Source organism: Phocoena sinus, chromosome 19 (assembly GCF_008692025.1).
Source record: "Phocoena sinus isolate mPhoSin1 chromosome 19, mPhoSin1.pri, whole genome shotgun sequence".
In the NCBI taxonomy this organism is placed as follows: domain Eukaryota; kingdom Metazoa; phylum Chordata; class Mammalia; order Artiodactyla; family Phocoenidae; genus Phocoena; species Phocoena sinus.
The window spans coordinates 38475369-38498096 of record NC_045781.1 but is presented as its reverse complement, the minus strand read 5'-3'; positions in this window follow the sequence as shown (position 1 = coordinate 38498096).

Below are 22728 nucleotides of genomic sequence, written 5' to 3'. Positions count from 1 at the left end.
TGAAATCTTTTCTGGGTTTAATAATCCAAAATGCCAGAGAAGGTGCATATATGGAGATGTTAATCTGTGTGTGTCTGTGCATGTGTGTCTGTGTGTGTGTGTGCATGTGTGTGTGTGTGTTTTAAAGTTTAAAGTTGGAGGCAGTCTTACTGTCCAACATGGAGCAGGTTAAATAAATAGTGACATACCCATTGCCTAGATGAATTACTAAACATTCTAATCATGACAACTTCGTAGCAACACAATAGGCATTTATATGTTCAATTAAATGGAAAATAAATAAGAAGACTAATGGGAAATATACTGTGATTATAGACATGAAAAATAATAGCTAACATTTAAATAGTATTCTTCATTGCCAGCCACTTTGTTAAGCACTTTGCACTGATTATCCTACTGAATCGTCGTAACAGCCCTGCGAGGTTAGCATCCCATTTACAGGTGCACAAACTCTGACTTGGAGACATTAAGTTACTTGTCTAAATTGACAGAGCTGGTAAGCAGACTTAGATATTCTGGCCTCCGCTCTGGAGTTCTTAAACGATACTCCATACCACTCTTTTCGTAAGATCTGGACAAGAACATGAAAAAATTAAAATAAGCATATTCACCTAGTGGGATTCTCATCCACATTTTTTGATATTAGATTTTCATTTCAATAATACAAATTATTCTCTAAAACCTCTACTTCTGATGAAAAGGAGATGGATACAAATGACTGCACTAAATGGACGTAATGAAGGGAAATGGCAACTTGGTCTCACCCAATCTTGCCCAAGCACTGGGGAAAAAGAAGCTCTAACCGTTGGCCTCCACCATAGGTTATCTTGGAGAAGGAAGGGTCAGCTTGATACCCTACTGCAGGGATCTCAACGTCAGCACTATGACATTTTGAGTCAGCCCTTTTTTGTGGGGTCTGTCCTGTGGATTATGTAGCACCCTACATCCTGCAGGACGTGTAGCAGCACCTCTCAGCCTCTATCCATTAAATACCACCAGCACACTCCTTCCAAACTGTGACAACCAAAGATGTCTCCAGATATTTCCAAATGTCCCCTGAGGGGCAAAATCATCCCTGGTTGAGAACCGGTGCCTTAGGTATTCATTTCCTTTCATTTGGCCTCCATGGTCTTCCTGTAGCCTTTTAATATTAATTTGATATTAACCTGATTGTCCTAGAGCACTTTTCCTACTGGGAAGAGGGCATCTACCCAGCCAACACAAGGATGACCCTTGGGACAAGGATGTTTTTATTTCTCAATGGAAGGTGACCACTTGAGATTTACATGGATCAGTCAGCCTGGTGGGAATTTCTCATTTTTAAGTACATACTCCAGGGACAGCATGGGACATGACACAGTGCTCAGAACCTGGCATCAAGCAGACAGACCATGTCTTCCCACTTACTAGGTTCATTTACCTCTCAACCTTGACTTTATCATCTCTAAATGAAAATAATCATAGTTATTTTGACAAATTGCATTGAGGATTAGAAAAGAAAGTATACATAACCATTAAGAAATTTTAGGATAACCCCAAGGAGTTTATAAGGTGGAGTAGGTGGGTATAGAGACATACAAACATAAAGGCGGTGTTGGGTGAGAAGTTCCGTGAGTATTTCCCTACATGAGAGGTTCCATGAGTATTTTTTTTTTTTTTTAGAATACAAGAGAGCCATTGTTTAATCATAAAAGGAAAAAGTCACCAGAAATACATTATAATTTTGAGTCCATATACACCTAATATTGGAAAAATCAAGATATATAATTTGAAAATTAACAGAATTAACTGGTAATTAAAGTGATAGAAAAACTGATAGAAAAATTTGGATGACTAACAGTAGAATTAAAAACAGAAAATATACCTTCTGAAGCACCAGATATGGTAAGAGCAAAGTAAATAAATCCCCCACTAAAAGAGCCAGAATTCAAGGGAGCCTCAAAGGAAACAAGATGGCAAAAGCAAAGCAAAATGTATGTGTTTTAACACATGTAAAGAAGTTCATCTTTCTTATTAAATGACAGATACTTTGAATGGGTCTAAAACAAAATTGAATTATATCTTAAGCAATATAAATAGACCCTAAACCGAGATTAGATTGGCTTTTCCCTGTAGATGCTTCCTAGCTCCCTGTACCTCTCTCCTCAGTATTGCATTCATCACAGTTTAAGCAATCTTCCACCAAGACTATAGGTTAAGAGAGCATGGATTAGGTCACTACTATATCCCTAGTACCTGCATGGTGTCTGGTTTACATTAGGCACTCAAAAAATAATTTTTAAAATAATTAAATGGGGCTTCCCTGGTGGCGCAGTGGTAGAGAGTCCGTCTGCCAATGAAGGGGACGCGGGTTGGTGCCCCCGTCCGGGAGGATCCCACATGTCGCGGAGTGGCTGGACCCGTGAGCCATGGCCGTTGAGCCTGCGCATCCGGAGCCTGTGCTCCGCAACGGGAGAGGCCACAACAGTGAGAGGCCCACGTACCGAAAAAAAAAAAAATTAAATGAAGAAATAACTTTTGAATATACAGGGTATGATGAAAACACAGGGGAGAGAATAATGAATTCTGCCTGATTCAGGGCAGAAATACAGTGAAGAAAGTGGCTACATTTGTGTTGCATCTTGAAAGAGGAAAAGAATTTCCCTAGGCAGAAATAAATACGAAGGACGTTCCAGGCAAAGGCGAGTACATACTAAGGCCTGACTGTGAAAAGCCTTGTGTCCCACGTTATATGGTTTGGAATTCAACCTGAAAGCCACAGAGGCTCTCACTGAGAAGTTTAAAAGTAGAACTGTCATTCTCAAATTCATAAACGTTGCCATGAAGTCTCTGACTACTTTTTAACAAAAACTGTGGTTTAAATATGGAAAAGATCAAGCATATATAAAAGTAGAAGGAAGAGTATAATGAATACCCACCTTATCCATCATTTAGTGTCAAAGTATATTAGCTCTTAGCAATCTCTGCCTCATTTATAACCCTACCCACTTTCCTTATCTTGGGTAATTCTGAAGCAAGTTCCAGACACCAATTTATTTCATCTGTAAATATCTCCTCTTCTCTCTCTAAAAGCAAAAGACTATGATGTCAACACAACCATAATCCTATAATTAAACTTCCCTCTCTCTCTCTCCCTCCACCCCCCGCTTATCCCAAGGAGTTTATAAGGTAGAGTAGGTGGGCATAGAGACATACAAACATAAAGGAAGTGTTAGGTGAGAGGTTCCATGAGTATTTCTCTGCTCCAGATTAGATTGGCTTTTCCCAGTAGTTGTTTCCTAGCTCCCTGTACCTGCATCAAAAGAAGTCCATATTTGAGGCATCCCTATATAAAAGTTAATGTTTATTTTATGCCACTGTGTCCAGAAGTACGTGGTGAGGAATCACTGATTTTTAAAATGGAGTCAATATGGACTTGAGGTTGGACACAGACATCTCTGCTTGAGAAGGTGTGTCTCTCTTTGTCAAGGACTCTAGCAGTGGATTAATTATGGGAAGGACTTTGCTGAGCCTCAGAAGGTGAAAAGGAGGACAACCAATGATTCATCCAAGCTTTGATCATGTGAGTTATGGAAGAATATTATTCAGGTTGAACTGTTATAAACGGAGGGAAAGAGGTAGATTGTAAAAAAAAATTAAATTTGAAAGAGACAAACTTACAAGTTCTGTGTGAAGTAGAACTCTACAAACATATTACCTATAATATATATAGATATATTTATAGTATGTAGACAAATACACATAGATAAGTGTGACAAATTTCTGTTTAAAAATCTAGTAGAAAGTTGTAATATTACAGCTCAGAAGCTAGAGAAAGAAAGAAAGAATCTTTATTGGGTACTATCATAGGCAAAATATTTTGCACACTTGATCTTATTTCAATCTTTCCAAAGACCCTATGAGGATTATAGCTGAGGAGAGGAAGGCCCCATGCAGTTAAATAATTTCCCAAAGTTTACTCACAAGAAGCAGGGAGGCTGGAACACAAGGCTAAGTCTGCAACTCTTCATTACTTGTTTCCCCACTCTACCTCCTGACTTTAAAATACATTGATGGTTTCCCCCACTACTGCAATAGATGTGTGTCTCAGATCCAGTTATTCTCAACAAAGAGCCACAAGACTGAGAATCTGGACCAAGTTTTATTTTTCATTAAATGGAATTATGAGAATAAACAAGAAATACTGCTAACGTAAAATACAATGCACCCTTCTGCTCAGGAATGAGTCAGAAATCCAAGGAAAAACCAAACCAAGCCACAACTAACAACTAGATATTTTTTTGGCTGAAGCAATGATAGAAGGATTACTTACTATTGATGTTCTACTCATGGGGTTGAGGCAGAGCCTGGAGAACTCTTGGATCTTTTATTAGAACAGCAATTATCCCGTACCAGAGACAGAAAGATCTCTTTTGTTTGTAAGACAAACTACTTGGGTTACCTTATCATGACTCTATCAGGATCTAGGAAGTATAATCTTGATGTAATTGTGAAATGAAGATGTAATTTGAGGATCCTCCATTATGTTGTAGAGTTTCCTCTACTTTACTTAAGGCACTTTGTGAACAGTAACTAATTATTTTATAATTGACAGAAATCCTGTCTCCATCTATTCTCTGACAAATTACCCTAGCCAATCTATATATTTTAAAACCTTTGGACATAAATCAAATTGATAAAGATATTTTAAATAGAAAAACTGAGCACTCCCCAAATGTTTCTAGATCCTTTCAAAGAATCGAACTGATAAAATATGTCTGTTTTATACGTCGTAAGTCTAATTTTACTTGACCTCCTCGGCCTTGTCTTCATGTTCTTTCTTTTATACTGAAAACCCTGCTTCCTGACATAACTAACATTATGACGCATTTATTTCTCTGTAACATTTACCAGTCTACATGAGGATGTCCGCTCTACCTTCATATCATTTGACTTGGTAAAAGTCAGTGGCACACGTTCTGATCCTCAAAAGTAAGAGAATCATTCCCGGATGTTTGGGGATGGTCTTTGGGGTTTGGACTCAGCAGACCTCAGCACACCCATATGGGACTCCCAGCTCTCCCAGGTCTACTGAGGTTGCACAATTCTTTCCTAATGTGGTTTAGTTGCAGTGAGAGATCAGGCTTCCCTGAAAGACATGGACATCGTCATTGTCGGTCTCCCTGGAAGGAGGCTGAACGAACGACCACAGGCAATGAGAATTCTGACTCACTCGCTGGCTGAAATCACTTAACCTCTCTGAATGTCAGTGTGTTCACCTGTGGGGTTATACCAACCACACACGTTTGTGTGGATTAAATAAAATCTTTAAAGTAAAGCAATTCTGTTAGTGTGGAAGCCAAGTAACTATAGGTGAGAAGTTGCACTTGCCTAGAAACCTTTCTACAAACTATATCTATATTTTTTAAATGAGTGACTTAACTCTTGACTTTACAAAAGTAACTAGGTTCAAAGCTTCCTGAGCGTGGGCACTGTTAATTTTTTGTTCATCCCAGAAATCTCAGGGTCTAGCACATTGACTGGCACAGCACAGGATCTCAAAGTCATAGCTTCTGAGTAAGAAGAAACATCGATCAATCATCAGTTATTTATTGATTGATTACAATGCACATGTGTGTGGAGCAGATGGGAAGTATATGGCTGCTTTACTGCTCTATTGCATGCTCTGTGAAAACAGTAACCCCACCTAACTGACTCAGCTCTTTCTCTATAGATCTATACTATCCAAAACAGTTTCTGGCATAATATAGATGCTAATGAATATGGATGGAGTGAACGAGTACTTCTATCAAGTGTCTATGAGGGTCGTAGGGAGAAAGCATACATTAAATTTTTGAGAACCACTCACTCCCAATCTGTGGGTCTTGGGGATACAGAGGTGGAAGGCTTTCAAGGGGAACAGAAGGGCTTCATAGAGGAGGTAGGAACCCGTTACTATGATCACAGGAATAGGCTTTTGGGAAGTGGAAAAGAAGCAGGATGGCCATCTCTGAGGGGAACAGCAGGTGCAAACACAGAGAAGTGGGTGCAAGAAGGGTGTGCATGGAGAGAGATGTATAGCAACAGGGCCACTCCACAGCATTCCCTGGAGGAGCCTTTGTCCCTGATGGAGACCTTACTCTGTTCTGTTCTGGATTGATGGATGGGACCAGCCATTTACATTCTCTCAATCTCAGCAGTTCTATGACATCCTAGTTGTAGCACTTATCACAGAGGGCCCTGTATATGACAGTGTCTCTAAGATTTTTGAAACACGAAAATTGCCATTTGAAACCCTTAAATTGTTTTCTGTCTCTCAGGCTTAAATTTGCATTTATCATTATAGAAGAGTGTCTCTTTTTCCATGGAAATCACTTCAAGGATTTCTTAGATACTAAAACGTTAAACAAAGTTCCACCCAAAGACCCTGGAGAAAATGCAAACCTTGACCCACTTGAATGCAGGTGTTTTAGGCAGACAGCAAGTTCTAGTAAGCCATGCAGCTGACCATTCTGTAGCTCTGGGGGAAGAAATTATGTTTTTATTGTATATATATATCAATTTACTTTAGAGTTATGAGCGTTCTTTGGAATCTATTGCTAGAGATGTAGAATACTGCTGTGAGGACATGTAGGCACATGGTTAACCTCTTTCCATTGAAACAAAGGCAGTGAAACTCAAATGTACTGGGTTTGATACAACACACATAATTTAATTTTTTGAGATGCAAAATGTGATGTCATTTAACACCAAATGAAGTACTGAGGTTGCACAATTCTTTCCTAATATGTTTCTAACTCTGAAGGTGACTCTAAGTTCCATGAGGAAAGGCAGCTATGCTGGAGGGAAGAAAAAACCGTTTTCATTTCTCTGGTCCTCACTGCATTCGAGACCTGGATCCCTGAAGAGCAGACGTACTCAGGATACCGTCTATGGGAGGAGATGGACTGTCCCATCGTTCTAGCCCCACATGGTAGTCACAGGCAAGGGAAGGCGGCGGGCCGGTGCCATTGGCTGTCGCCTGCACTAGTTAAGAGTGTAGACTCTGAAGTCAGATGGGCTGAATTCAAGTTCTGACTTAATCCTTTGCTATTGGCTCAAGGTGAGCAAGTCACTTTACCTCTCCATGCTTCGTTTTTTTTATGTATTAGAATAAGGATAACAATAGCATCTGCCTATACGACGATGGGCGACTGAGATGATACATGCAAGTCTCCCTTACTATGCTCTATTTCTTCTCACTATAGCACATACCATGTTATAATCTATAGCTTTTTAATTTTAATTTTTTCAACTGAAGTATAGTTGACTTATAGTGTTTCAGGTATACAGCAAAGTGATTCAGTTATACATACATATTCGTTTCCATATTCTTTTCAATTATAAGTTATTATAAGATATTGAGTATAGTTCCCTGTGCTATACAGTAAATCCTTGCTGTTTATCTGTTTTATATATAGTAATCTATCTGTTAATCCCAAATTCCAAATGTATCCCTCCCCCCCTTCCCCTTTGGGAACCATGAGTTTGTTTTCTATGTCTGTGAATCTACTTCTGTTTTGTAAATAAGTTCGTTTGTGTCATATTTTAGATTCCACATATAAGTGATATCATATGATATATGTCTTTCTCTGTCTGACTTACTTCACTTAGTATGATAATCTCTAGGCCCATTCATGTTGCTGCAAGTGGCATTATTTCATTCTTTTTATGGCTGAGTAATGGACAAAGAAGACGTGGTATACATACATATATATATATACTATAATGGAATATTACTCAGCCATATAATCTATAGTTTTTTATGCTTTTTTTGGTCCCTTTCTCCCCATGGAAATATAAACACAGTGCAGGGATTTTTGATTAATCACTAGTATAAAGTTTTTTGTATTACTCAGAGTATAGTGCCCAGCCCACAGCAGGTGCTTAATAAATGTTTCTTGACTGCATAAAGCACTTAGAGGATGCTCAACAAATGTAAGTGATCATTATCTTTGCTCTTTCTTCCCTTCTGTTACTCAGAGTGTCCAGGAAAGTCTTGTACATGTGAGCCTGGTCTCTGGTGTGTGTGGGACAACACAGAGCAACCTATTTCATGGCTGAGACACAACGGCCATATCACTTCCACGGTGGCACCGTCCTGCCTGCACCACAGGAGAACCACTGGAAATCACAGAAGCCCCACTATGGAATTTTGTCCAGTTTATAAGCCAGCAAAGTCTGGACATTTATCTTATACAAGGTAAGAGGAAAAAAAAGAAAGCTAATGCTACTTTATTTTTTTTCTACCAGGGATGTAGAGCTTATCCCAATAGTGTTATGAGGAGAGAAGGTCTACAGTTACTTCTTACCTCCGGTGGCAGATGTTCTGTCTCACCTTTGAGATAACAAGATAATAGATAATGATAATATTAATAATGACAAAAGTGTAGCTGATACGAGACTCTACTAAGCCCTTCACGTGCATTATCACATTTAATCCCAACAAGTCGAAGTTAGGTAGTCATGTGATCATTTTAGATGAGGAAACTGAGGCCCAGGAGGTGCAGTGATGGGCCCACTGTCGCTCAGTGAGGGAGGCACAGGAAGAGGAAGCAGACCATGTGTGCGGCTCATAACCGGTACTACACTGACTCTAAATCTATGCATGGGTCCAGCTTTTGAAGGCGGGTGATGATGAGGGAAAGGCATGTACATCACTACCTACAGAACAGGGCTTTAGGAGGTGGGGTAAGAGGCCCTGAGTGTGGGGAACTGAACACGCCTAGGAAACTAAGAGGTTTTCTAGAAGCGGTGACATTTCCTAGAGACAGCAGGATGGAAGCGACAGTATTTCATAGGCCAGGAACATGCACACGGGGCAAGAGAAGAGGTTCCACAGGCAGCAGCAGGTCAAATACAGAGATGTGAAAGACGCTGTTGCTTCCAGGGGATGCTGAAATGGACAACTGGTCTTTATTTCGGTCTGGGCTGTCTAAATGTTTATGTGCATAGAAATCACCTTTGAAGCTGGTGAAAAATGCAGTTTCCTGGGACTCATTAGGTCCAAGGACAGAGCTCAGGAGTCTCATTTTAGCAAGAACTCCAAGTCCTCTGATGATATCCTGTGGATCACATTTCGGGAAATGTGGCTCTTTATGGCTTTTAGGAAAGGATAAAATAAGGAATGTGGTCAGATCCCTGTTTTATAAAATCCCTCTCATGGGGCATGAAGGATGCCCTAGAAGAGAAGAGCTGAGTCAGGGGAGCTCCTAGAAGGCTGACCCAAGAGTCCAGGTGAGAGAGGCAAGCGCCTGGACCCGCGCAGGGCTGAGGAGGTAGGGGGTCTCATGGAAGCAGGCTCAGGGCTACGGGCGGCTTCCCTTGTCTGAGAGTCTTCATTCAGTCAAGTCATGACCACTGGCTGGGGCAGTGGGCAGGAAGGTTGGCATCTGCTAGAAGAAAACTCCATGTCAACAACAGGAATGAAATACGCCCTGGAACAAAAGGCGGCTGACATGCAAGCAGGTTAATTCAATCAGCAGTATTTTGAGAAGGAGAGTTGTTCAACTTTCATGACATTTCAACGCTCTGATAACACTCTGAGATTTTTCACAGACACCCTTGATTAACTCAGCAGTAGGCAATGCCAAAGAGGAGGCACCACATCATCATTTCAAAGGATGAAGTGGGTTGTGTTCATTACTCAATATCTACAGAGAACGTACTATGGTGGTTAGAAACAGTGGCAGGGGCAAAAATGGCTTGGATTCAGCAGGCCCTTTGGGGTGGCAGTGATGGAAGAGAATAACACAATTAACGATGCAACTGGGTTCTAGGTGAGGCCCAGGTAAAACTTTACAAGTGTTCAGAGGTAGGAGAGATGGCTCCTGGCTGGGATGATAATCCAAGAGGCTGTGGGTGTTGGAAGAGGGACCTGGTGGTGCACGCAGAGATTAGATAGGGAAGAGGTTTTAGGCTGAGGAAATAGCTTGAGAGCAGGGCTAGGGATAGTCAAGTGGGGATTGAAGAAATAGGGCACAGAAGCTCACACAAAACTGAAGCTTAGGGTGCATAAATGGGTGAAGGATTGGAAAAAACAAGTAAAACAAACTACATTTACTGAGCACTCACCATGAGCTGGGAGCGCTCTAAGGGCCTTGAATGTATTGACTCCGAGTCTTATGGGATGGCCCTTAAGCCTGCCAGACAGAAGGGTTGAAGGCCTTGAACACTGGGCTAATAAGCTGGGATTTATTCCTCAGGGTGGCGATCTCAAACTGCTCGGCACTGCCCTCGTGTTCCATGGAGGTGCTCTGGGGCATGAGGAAGGGAATCCAAAGGGCAAAGGCCCCCCACTTCTAAAGTCTAAACTAAAGATGACCTGCTCTCAGCGACCTGATTTTCTAGGCTTCTAAGTAAGGTTTAGCTTGGAGAAAATATTACTCTCATAATTTTTTAAGTCTGTAAATTATTTGTAGTAGTGGAATGTCATGATAAAAGTTGAACACATAAACACAAGATGAATCTAGGATTATGTGTAGGATGACCTAAAGGGGAAATCAGCTTAAAAGTTTTTTAAATAGTCTAGGCAAGAGATACTAGAACCCAGTGCTGGGGCAATGACAGTGGTTATGGATGGGTCTAGAGGGAAGGCATAGGTGGGCTCCAGATGACTTGGAAACTGAGTGGGGAGTGCAGAGAAGGAGGAAAGGGGACAGGATGGCTCTCATGTGAGCAGACCAAGAAGTGTGCAAGGGATGAAAGGAGGAGCTCAGGCCTGGGGGTAATCAAGTTCCGTCTCATCACGCTTCCCAGTCTTCTCTCTGGGAAGGAGAGAGTCAGCTCTCTGGGAAGGAGAGAGTCAGCCTTCTCTCTGGGAAGGAGAGGAGTCAGCTCTACCACTGGGAAGGACTCTGCGGTTATTCTACACCCAGCATGGCACTTCTCATGAAGTAAGGATTTGATAAATCTGTACTGACTTAATTTCACTATCCCATGACATCGTCTCAAGCTCAAGTTTTAGACAAGGTAGAGACAGAAGGTGCCTTTGTTTTTGACTTGAAATAGAGGGAGGAAATGAGACAAGCTTCCAGGCAGCTCTTGGGGCCTGGGTTCATAAGGCAGAGTGATGCATCAGAGAAAGCCATGGCTTTTGCAACTAGAAGGACTTAGTTTCCAATCTTGCCTTGTCCATTTTCAGATGTACCACTTTGGGAAAGTTTTCTTAACTGTTCAGTATCTGTTTTTGCATTTTTTTTTAATGAGAGAAATAATATAAGTCCTCCTAAAATGTTCTGATAATACACCATGATAATTGAGGTACTGCTGAGAATACTGCTTGGGTATTCAGTAAGTGAAAATGAAAATATTAACACTGCCACCCCCACCAGACCATTCCAGAAATAGTTCCACTCATACCCCTATCTGTGTCCAAGGTCATACAGATTAACATACTTAAGGAGTATTTGTGTATATGGAAGGCTAACTAGGTAAATTAATGATAACATCCATGATATTCTCTAAAGTGGATGCAAAGGTGATAAATCCACTATGCCAAGCTGTGAATGAAGGTTACAGTCAGCTCAGTACGGGAAAGAGGTGAAACCCTCACAGATGAGAGAACCCCACCAAGGTCATCGCATTTTATGATAGGTGCCATGTGGGAGGTCAGAAATCTCAGAGAACTGAGGCCATTTCATAAAGTGCTTTGTCTTTAATTCTTTGCATAAGTACTTAGGATTTTTAGTATACTTCGGATGTGATTTTTTTCCCTTCACTTTTGTTTTTTGAAGAAGGGTATATATATCAATATATACGTATATAACTTGATTTTGTAAAAAAAAAAAAAAAAGAAAAGAAAAGGTCCAGCTTCTTGAATTAAAAACAGTAATTGTGAAGCACTCAGCGTCAAAGTCAAATACTGAGGATTAATACCAATGCCATTTGTAATTTGCATAGACTACAAAGGTAATCAGTCTTGCATTGTTTTAACTTCAATGAGTACACAACAGTTGATGACTTTGCCTGGAATAATCTTTTTCAAATGTTATTTTCAATTCAAAAGTGCCTTCCGAATAATACTGGATTTCCCTAACATGACAATGGTATGCTGCCCGAGGAGGGCAGGACTGCTGTGGAGATGAAGGGATGCTGCGGAAGCAGGGAGCTCCTGGGCTACCACCAGGTGTTCCACATGAATGATGAGGAAGCAGGCATCTACCGAGGCTGTATTTTCTGTTTCTCCAGGCACAATCAAGGCCTGGCAGCAACCCCGAAGGAGGGCAGATTTAGGATATTAACAGGTCCTTCTTGTAGTTTGTTGAAGCTAGCTTGTATTGGCTTGCAAGATTCAATTGCTACATATTGAGACATTCTGGGAGCTAGTTGTTGATAGCCTGAAGCAGAACATGAGGGGGCATTTACACCAGGGAAATAGGCAAACTCTACAGTAAGTAGCCAGGAAAGAACTGAAGCCCAGGTCTGCCTAAACACATACCCTCAGGATCAGAGATAATCTTGAGGAGCATTTGTTGTCAGTGAGATGGATCTGAGCAAAGGAGTCCATTACCAATCTCTGCATATGCTTGAACTTTCCATTTCTCTCGACTCTTGAACAGAGGAAACAGAGGAAAAGAAAAGCCGCTCCTCCTCCTTCATCTCACTTAGGGGGAAGAAAACCTGCATCATCACACTTGGCTTCCCTATGAAGGGCAGCTAGGTTCTACCATGGCCATTTTAATGCGTTATTTCTACATTTTGACAGATTTTCTCAGACTATGATCTACCTCTGAAGTGTAATAACATCCCAGATGGCATCTTCAATGAGGTATATGAATGGCCATTAATTCCAAATCAATATGATTACTCAGAGTGAGCTGTGTGTGTGTGCAGAGCGCATCTGTGGGTGTTCCCAACAGCAGGCTTGCGTGATTTAGAGAGGAGAGAGTTGGAGATTCTTTGAGGAAGCAGCTGCAGAGTGGGGAAACGGTTAGCAGGATGGGAACGGAAGAATGATGAACGTGAGTTTTCTTGTATTCTATGGGATGCACTTAATCCCCAAAGCAGAAACCGAAGAATCATTATTTATTCATTCACTTATTCCTTATCTTTTGTCCAACAAATATTTTTGAGCATTAATGGTACTATGTCATATGCTAAAAAGAGAAGAGTGAAAATGACACAGGTGGTCACTGCCCTGGGGAGTTACCATATGAAGGAGATGGTTATCAAACTAATTATTACACACATAATGATTTAATTTCAACTGTAATAGGTGCTCCAGTAGAAAACAATGTGATGCAACAAGACCAAATAACCGGGGATCCCACGTAGGCCTAGGTAATCAGATCAGACTTCCTGGAGGAAGTGATATTTAGCAGTGATCTGAAGGAAGAGGAGTTGACCAGATGAAGAGAGAAGGGTAAAGAGATCTAGGAAGATAAATGTGGATCAGAAAGTTTCTAGGTATGTTCAGGGAATGGAGAGAGCTGATGTGGCTGGTGTGCAGTGAGAAAAGAGGACCAGAGCAAAAGGCAGGGGGCAATCCTGCAAGGCCAGGTGAGTACTTTCTGGTGGGGCATTTATCCTAAGTTCAAATAACTAGAGGTGATGGGTTGAGGGTTTTGTTTTTAAAGTATATCCTGGGCTACTGGGGAAAATTGGAAAGAAACAGGATGGAAACATGAGAAGATCCTGGATCCTTGAACTCACTCTCATCCATTCATTCACAAATTCCGAGACATTCCTTAATGTCTCTATAGCCTGTGCCCACTCTGCCATCCTAAAACATTCTCTAAGAGAGTGATGCACAGAAGTGTAGGCACTGACCAAACGATAGATGGGTATGCAATTCTAGAAAAAGAACTTCTACTGGTTTACCAAATCTTGATTTGCTTTTTCCTTATGCTGCATGACACACAGATGCAGATTTGCAGTGCCTTCCACAGACCGTTCCTGAATTTGTTTCTGTTATGTGTTTGGGGAATTAGGTATGCAATTTTTAGTAAAGGGACTTTGCCCTGCTTTCTTCCTCATATGCCCCTCCACTTAAAATATTTCAACTGTGGCCATTTGTTTAGAGAAGCAAAGGGTCTCTACTTATAGAAGGGACAACTAAGTCTTAGCAGTCCATACGATGCATGTATTCAGTCAACAGACCTGCATCAGTGCTAGATTTGGGGGTCTAACGATGAAATATCTGTTCCCTGTCCTTGGGGAGCTCACTGTCTGATGGCCCATTCAATAATCCGATATGCAATGACATAAATGAAATGATAAAGGGATACATGGGATCTTAGGGGAGTAGAGAGGAAGAAGCCAGGAACTCAGCCTTAGAATCTTTCTGGAAGTACCAAAGCCTGTGCTGAAGTTTAATTCAGGAGTAGGGGTTAGCCATGGGAAAAGTGATTGGAGATTAAGGAGGGGACCACTCCAGCCACAAACAGAGGTGTAGAGTCAATAGACCCCCAGTGCCCAAATCTCCACTGCAGCACATGATCAAATGCATTTAACTATGTGCTTTTATATCTGTTCTTTTCCCTGAGAGTGTCAGTTTCAGAAGAGCACAACGCCATTCCCTCCATGGCTGTACTCTGGGGTAATGTCTTACGACAGAAAGAGAGCAATCTGTGGGTCTCGCAGAACTTGATTTGGTTCCCGCCTCCCCCACCAGCTGTGTGACCTTGGACAAAGCCCTTTAAACTTTCAGCTTCAGTTTCCTCATCTGTGAAGTTGCGCAGTAAGGTTTGTGGGTGTTCACTTACACGAGATTCTCTAGGCAAGGTACCAATGGCAAGAAGACACTCAGTGGATGTTGAAATGGATTGAGGTCATTTGATGATATATGATCCAGCTGATATTTATGTTCAGATTTTTTTTTCATGTTTCTGGTTGTGTAAGCACAGTCTTAGATTGAAAGCAGCCTTGTAAGTGATTTAAGCGTGAGAACCAATCTTGAGGCGGTCGCTTCATCTGTAAAATGGAGAACTCTGTTTAGGTGCCCTTCCACCTCTGAAACCTGAAGACTCCGGTTCAAATCCAACTCTAGTTGATGGAGCCACATGCTACTTCTTCCAGCAGAGGGGTAAATCCATGTGGTCAGGCGACAAGAGGGACGCATTCACCAGGTAACTATTAACTTTTTATTGGGATCTTCAATGTAACATTGGGTACACGGGGTAATTTCCTTTTTTACCATATGTCCTTTGAATATCTATTTTTCAACAGCAATGAAACTTTAAAAATTTCTCTCTAAATATTGGATATTGACAGTAATTGCTTGCAAAAAGGGGTTTTAGGTCATTCCGCTAATTGGTTTTACATAATTGATTTGGGAATGTTTTACTAACTTGAATTCTGACACTTGTACCCAGAATGCAATTTATTTCATTGTATCCAGGAACTATCAATTTTAAGGTGTATCATTATTACATGTAATACTAAACAAGAAGTAGTTCTGCCAATTAAACTATGACACAGTGATTCCTTATCACTGTTTTTAAAAACTCACTGAAAGAGCTCTTTGAGACTTACTTAGACATAGATTTTGTCACATGTTACTCTTGTGCGTTTATTTTAAAAAGTGAAATAAATTGGTCAAGGTCTTAATAAAGCTTCTTCATAGTCAGAGTGAAAAATCTTCAGGGTCACTTTTGAATTCAGAGTTATTGATAGCTGGTCTTTCCCATATCAAGACCACTGGTGATATAGCATTCCTTGAAAGAGGGAACCATTATTGTAACGGGGATTTCCCCCTAAACTACAGATCCTCATTCTGCGACTTTTAATACATATGAACAGGCAATGGCAATTACATCAAGACTCCTGCCTGCCAGACTGACAGCATTCTGATTTCAGAGAAGCTAACATGTGAAAGAAAAAAAAAAAAAGTAAGTCAAAGGTGTCTGAGAATTGCTGAAGAACAGTAAAAACATGGTGTAGAATGTACCTGGGATTCATCAACTGGTCTGGGCTTATTTTAATCACTCTGGACCTAGATGATTGTACAGTGATGATCCAGGAGCCATATTTTCAACCCCAGGATCAGTATTTCACTTTTTGAAGTTAGAAAAGGTCCATCATGACTGTTTTATTGTTCCTGTTAAAATTCCATTCTGGACTCCAAACTCTACAGCATCACTTAATGCTTATCAAATTATACCTTGGTGACATGCCCAGTGCCACATGACTCTTCCAAGAAAATGGGAACATTCATTTGGCAATAACAGTAACTACCAGAGTCCACATGATACAAAGGGAAACTTTTTTTCCCCTCTGATTTTATATTTTAACTCATCAATTTTCCCTTTCTATCTCACTTCAAAAATTGCTGCACATATCTCTGGTGGAACTACGTGTGTTAGAAAGGCGTATTCCTTACTTTCAGCTCCTACCATCTGTACTTCCCATTATGCACCTGACATAACCAGGTAACTGATATGACCTGCAGAAAGGGGCCTCTGGGAAGAGCCTGGGCATAACACGGCAGCCCCTAAAACTACAGCAATATTTCCCGGTGTCTCCCTGGTGAATTATCATGGTTTCTAACTAGCAAGATAACTATATTCATTATAGCTTGCTCATCTATTCTTCTATATATTCAGCAAAACTTTACGGACCAGACTGTATATAGTTACCTGGGATATAGTGACATAAAGAAATATCCCTGCCTTCCACAAGTTCAGAATCTAGCGATAGAACATATAAGATAATCAAAGAAGTCAAAGCAGTGCTTTAAGTGCTAACATCAAGGTAAGTACAGGATATTACGAGAGTGGTGAAGGGGGCTGGGCCGCTCAGATAATGATAAGAGGGGGAAGGGGATCAGTCCTAAGAGGGGAAATGTAACATGAAATAAACGTGTGCACATTAGGTCCAAAAACAGAACAGAGAGATCCCAGGTATGCCTCACCCGGTTCCCCCTATGGTGGCATCTCACATAACCATTGCACATTACCAAAGCCAGGAAATCAGTATCAGCCCAATACAACCACCAACATAGAAAAGGGAACCTTCTTACACTGCTGGTGGGAATGTAAATTGGTACAACCACTATGGAGAACAGTATGGAGGCTCCTTAAAAAACTAAAACTAGAGCTACCATAGAATCCAACAATCCCACCCCTGGGCATACAGCTGGAGAAAACCATCATCCGAAAGGATACGTGCACCCCAGTGTACACTGCAGCACTACTTACAGTAGCCAAGACGTGGAAGCAACCTAAATGTCCATTGACAGAAGATATGGTACATATATACAATGGAATATTACAAAGCCATAAAAAGAATGAAGTCATGCCATTTGCGGCAACATGGATGGCCCCAGAGATTATCATACTAAGTGAAGTAAATCAGAGAAGCACAAATAGCATATGATATCACTCATATATGAAACCTAATTTAAAAAATGAAACAAATGAACTTACTAACAAAACAGAAACAGACTTACAAATATCGAAACCAAACTTATGGTGACCAAAGGGGAAATGTGGTGGGGAGGGATAAATCAGGAGCTTGGGATGAACAAACACACACTACTACATTTAAGATATATAAACAACTACTGTAGAGCATGGGACCTACTCACACATTTGTGTGAAGTGGGCACACAAAACAGCACCTCCCTGGAAGGAGGTAAGGCTTTGGGCCTTACCTGGGAATTAGTAGGTGCTCAATAAATGTGGTTCCACTGAACACTAACATTCTGCTGTGACCTTCACATTCTATATCCTAATGATTGTCCCAATGTTTACTGTTTTCTTTTAAGCTATGGAGTGCCTGAGAGTTTGCAAAATGCTTACACATACATATTTCTTGTTTGTTCTTCTCAATCGTCTTGTAAGACTCCTAAGGATGACTTTCCTGAAGTTACACAAGTAGTAAGTGGCCAGGGCCAGATCTAATCTCCTGTCTAATGATTTCAAATTCCATGTTCCTCCTGCTGTACCCAGCCATCTCCCAGGTGCCAAAGGGGTTGTCAAGATTCTGAGGAAGAGAGATGAAATACCTCTGGATAATTTGGGGGCAAAGGAAAGAAAGCTTTCAAGTTCATAACACAGTCCACCCTGGAGTGTGAGTTCATCCCTTCAGGGGAGCACCCAGGAGCATATGACAGGCTACTGAGTTCTGTTTTGGTTCATGGGTTTCCTGTGGCATAGAGAGGATATTTTTATCCTTTCTCCTGTTCTCTGACAAGTCGTCTGTTTGGTTGCCCATTAACTGAGGATATATGGTGTGTTTCTCTTTTCTGCTGTAAGCCAGAGTGTTAGAGTGAAAAGGTACCTAGAAAATAGATCTCTTTTTACTTTCTGCTGAGAACCTGTTGTTTCTGGGGTAATTAGTAAACAGCCTGGCAAACGTTATTGGGCAGAGGACAAACAGGGAATACACATAATTATTTCTCCTAGTTAGAGACCAGAAGCTACGTCTGTCCCTTTGGGAAGGGAATATAAAACATCTCTGGTAAACATACCTTGTCAGGTAGCTGTTCTCCACCAGAGAAAAGTGTCCACAGCTCCTGATACAGCAACACTGAGAAACACAGCCAGTCCACCATCATTATTAGCCTCCACCCGGCCCTGTCTTCACACATAAAAATATGTTCTCTGCCTTGCAGAGTCCGTTACAGTTGGAGCCTAGTATGAATGTGCTCTCGTGTGAGGGGTCAGTGTGGGGTGTGGACTGGAGTGGGATCCTGAATCCTTGATTGCTAATGAGACCCTGGACAAGCTCTCCTAATCTCTCAGGCTCTGTTGCATTCTCATTTATATAATGTGGGTCCCAATACATATATTATATAACTGTATTAAAGTGTTAACGTGAGGATCAAATAAGACAAGGTATGTTAAATGCCTAAAACAATAATTTGGCAAATAGTAGGTGCTCAATAAATATCAACCTCAACTCTTTCCTCCTGTGATGTTTCTATTCATTCCCTACAGGCAAGCAGTCAAAAATATATCTATCACATCTTCACGAGCTGATGCAATCTCAGCTGATTACCCGCTTAACCCATTTTTGCATGTCTCACGGCCCCAGCCCGGTTGGCGATGAGGTAAAAACTGTCTCTGCCTGCTGACAGCTGGGCTGGTGTCTTGGGAGGGCGCTTGGAGACTCTGTCTGGTTACTATGTCTGAAGCATTTGCTCCCCCCAGCCCCATCACAGGGTGAATGGGGGCAATTCTCCAGCTAATTTGCCAGTTACATGGAAGAGTGCTTCCCAAATAACAAGGCTGTTGAGATTAAACTGGTAATTACCACATGCAGATTTCCCATTTCCCAAAGTGTTGTTTGTATCCAACACTGACTGAGGGGCTGGGATTTTGAGTGGCCTTTGAGTCAGATTTAAATTGTGGCAGATGTGGATAAACATCGGGACTGGAGAGAAGTTATTAGTGATGACATGGTACTCAGCCATGGGGTGTGGGAAATGTCAGGCAGGGCTGCAGACCTCAGGATGAAGATCCTTTCTTCCCATGGCTAAAGACTATCACCCTTCCACACCCAGCAAAGACACCTTCCCGGCAAAGCCTGTTTTGAGTCCCTTTCTTCAGCTCAAGCTAGATTAACTGCTCCAGCTCTGTACACTGATGGCATCCACAGGGCTCTCCACATCCTGTGACAATTCTTGATGAAAGTATGAGTTGTCTGCCTCCACCAACTGGAAATTAACTTGAGATCAAGAATCGTGATCCTTGGTGCTTCTCCTGGTACCTGTCACATAGCAGGTGTGGTTCACCGATGGTTGGGAAGGAGACAGGAAGGAAGGAAGAGGCCTCTGATAAAGCCCCACAGTTTCACTCCTAAGAGCAGGTCTTTTTTGCTCTGCTCTGTGACACACACTATACCACCAGCCGCTCCCACCTGTCTCTGTGCCCCACAATCGCCTCTCCATAACTCCCTACGAGGAAGGCTGCCTGACTCCTTCAGAGGGAGAGTAGATCAGGAACCTTTCCTTCTAAGGGTCTTCTCCGGGGTTCCTTCCCATGTTTCTTGGTTAAAATTAGATTTGGCTGCATGCAAGAGGGAAAAACAACAGTGACTTAACCCAGGAAAGAGCCTTATTTCTCTCCCAAGTGAAAGACGTATGGAGACTGGAGAGTCCAAAATATCATGGTGGCTCCTTCCTTTGGGTCCACAGAGACCGAGGATCCTATATCTCTGCCTATCACATCTTCAAGGTCACTTGGTACTGACGCTGCAGCCGGCAAGGACAAGCTTCAGGCTGGGAGGAGGAGGAAAGGCGAGACAGCCAATTGGAGGCATTGCCCAGCTGAGGTGGCTCCTTAAATGCAGATCATTCTACATCCCATCTTCATATACCGTTCTGGCCAGAATGTAAGCACATGGCAGTGCCTGACTAAAAGAGAGGTTGGAAAACAAAGAGCCACCTTTTTATCTAAGAAGGAAATTATTCCCCCACTGCCAGAAATTGGGGTTTTAACATCAAGCAGTTTAGAGACACTGTACCTTCAGATGGGCAACTGGCAGCCACAGCATCCAGGATAAAAATGAACGAAAAACAATGCAAGTGAAGGGAGCTGTACTTCCCTCCTCTATAAAGATTCAAGCCCCTAAATGCCATTTCTCCTGACAGGCACAATTTAGATGTCTATCTCAGGGAGAGAGAAAAAGATGGGGAAAGATGATGCTTCCTTCTCAGTCTCATGGATACAGCCCAAAGAAATCAACCAGCGGGAAAGAAGTGAGTATGTGTTAACTTCCTACCTGCCGCAGACACCAGCACACATTTTATCTTATTTAATTCTCACAACAGCCCCAGATTACCTCCATTCTGCATATAGAGAATGGAGTTCAGAGACATTAAGTGACTTGCTCACGGTTGCAGAGGTAGTAAGGGATGAAGCTGAAATTCAAAGTAAATCCCCGTGCAGCTAGCTCCTGCACCTTGTTTAACAGTAACTCTTGACACAAAAGTAAAAGGAGGAGGAAGAAGCATGACAACATCTCCGATTCAGAGAACAAAATGCCCTTGAATTCCGGTTTCACATTGGTGTAGAATATTAAATGTTCTTAGTTCCTTTCATGTACGAGCATTTGTCTGATAGACAACATTTTCTGCATACATGAATTTTGAAAATATTTTACATCTCAACCAAGAGCCTCTATATTAGTGGTGGAGAGGAGAGAAGAGAGCTGAATGTAAAACTTCAAAGTCTGAACATGAACGGCTTGCTGGCCGTTGACTTCACGAGGATCTGTCCTCTGCTGAAGCAAAGCTAACGCTTATTGCTGTGAGAGTTGGGCGATACTGGGCTTCTAGGATACACAGGCAATTAGGAGAGACAGCACTGGAGCTGCAAAAGGGTAGCTGTCAGTGCAATCCCTTAGGGGTCAAAGGGAACTTAGAGGTCACTGTGGCCAGCCTCCCACACATGCCAGAATGCTCCCTAATATCATTCATGAGTAATCACCAGTCCCCGAAAGAAGTCATTAAGACGGGAGGCTCGCTGTTTTCCAAGGTCAGGCATTTCAATGACGAACAACCCCTTTAAAATAAAGCCGATGAATGGATACAAAAATAAGATCCATATAAATGCTGTCTACAAGAGACCTATTTTGGACCTAGGGACACATACAGACTGAAAGTGAAGGGATGGAAAAAGTTATTCCATGCAAATGGAAATCAGAAGAAAGCTGGAGTAGCAATACTCATACCAGATAAAATAAGAGTTTAAAATAAACACTGTTACAAGAGATAAGGAGGGACATTACATAATGATAAAATGATCAATCCAAGAAGAAGATATAACAATTATAAATGTTTATGCACCCAACTTATGAGCACCTCAATACATAGGGGAAATGATAACACCCATGAAAGGAGAAATTGACAGTAACACAATAATAGTAGGGGACTTTAATACCCCACTTACACCAATGGTCAGATCATCCAAACAGAAAATAAATAAGGAAACACAAACTTTAAATGACATAATAGAGCAGATAGATTTAATTGATGTTTATACAACACTCCACCCAGAAGTGGCAGAATACACTTTCTTCTCAAGTGCACACAGAACATTCTCCAGGATAGATGACATCTTGGGTCAGAAAACAAGCCTCGGAAAATTTAAGAAAATTGAAATCATATCAACCACCTTTTCTGACCACAACATTATAAGACTGGAAATCAGTTACAAGAAAAAAAAACTGTAAAAACCACAAATACATGGAGGCTAAACAGTGTGGTACTAAATAACCAAGAGATCACTGAAGGAATCAAAGAAGAAATAAAAAAATACGTAGAAACAAATGACAACAAAAGCACGACGACCCAAAACCTACGGGACGCAGCAAAAGCAGTTCTGAAAGGGAAGTTTATAGCAATTCAATCTCACCTTAATAAACAAGAAAAATCTCAAACAAGCTAACACTACACCTAAAGCAACTAGAGAAAGAAGAACAAAGAAAACCCAAAGTCAGTAGAAGAAAAGAAATCATAAAGATCAGAGCAGAAATACATGAAATAGAAATGAAGAAAACAATAGCAAAGATCAATAAAACTAAAAGCTGGTTCTTTGAGAAGATAAACAAAATTGATAAACCCTTAGCCAGACTCATCAAGAAAAAAAGGGAGAGGATGTAAATCAATAAACTTAGAAATGAAAAAGGAGAAATCACAACTGACACTACAGAAATACAAAGGATTATAAGAGACTGCTACAAACAACCATATGCCAATAAAATGGACAACCACAAAGAAATGGACAAATTCTGGGAAAGGTACAATTTTCCAATACTGAACCA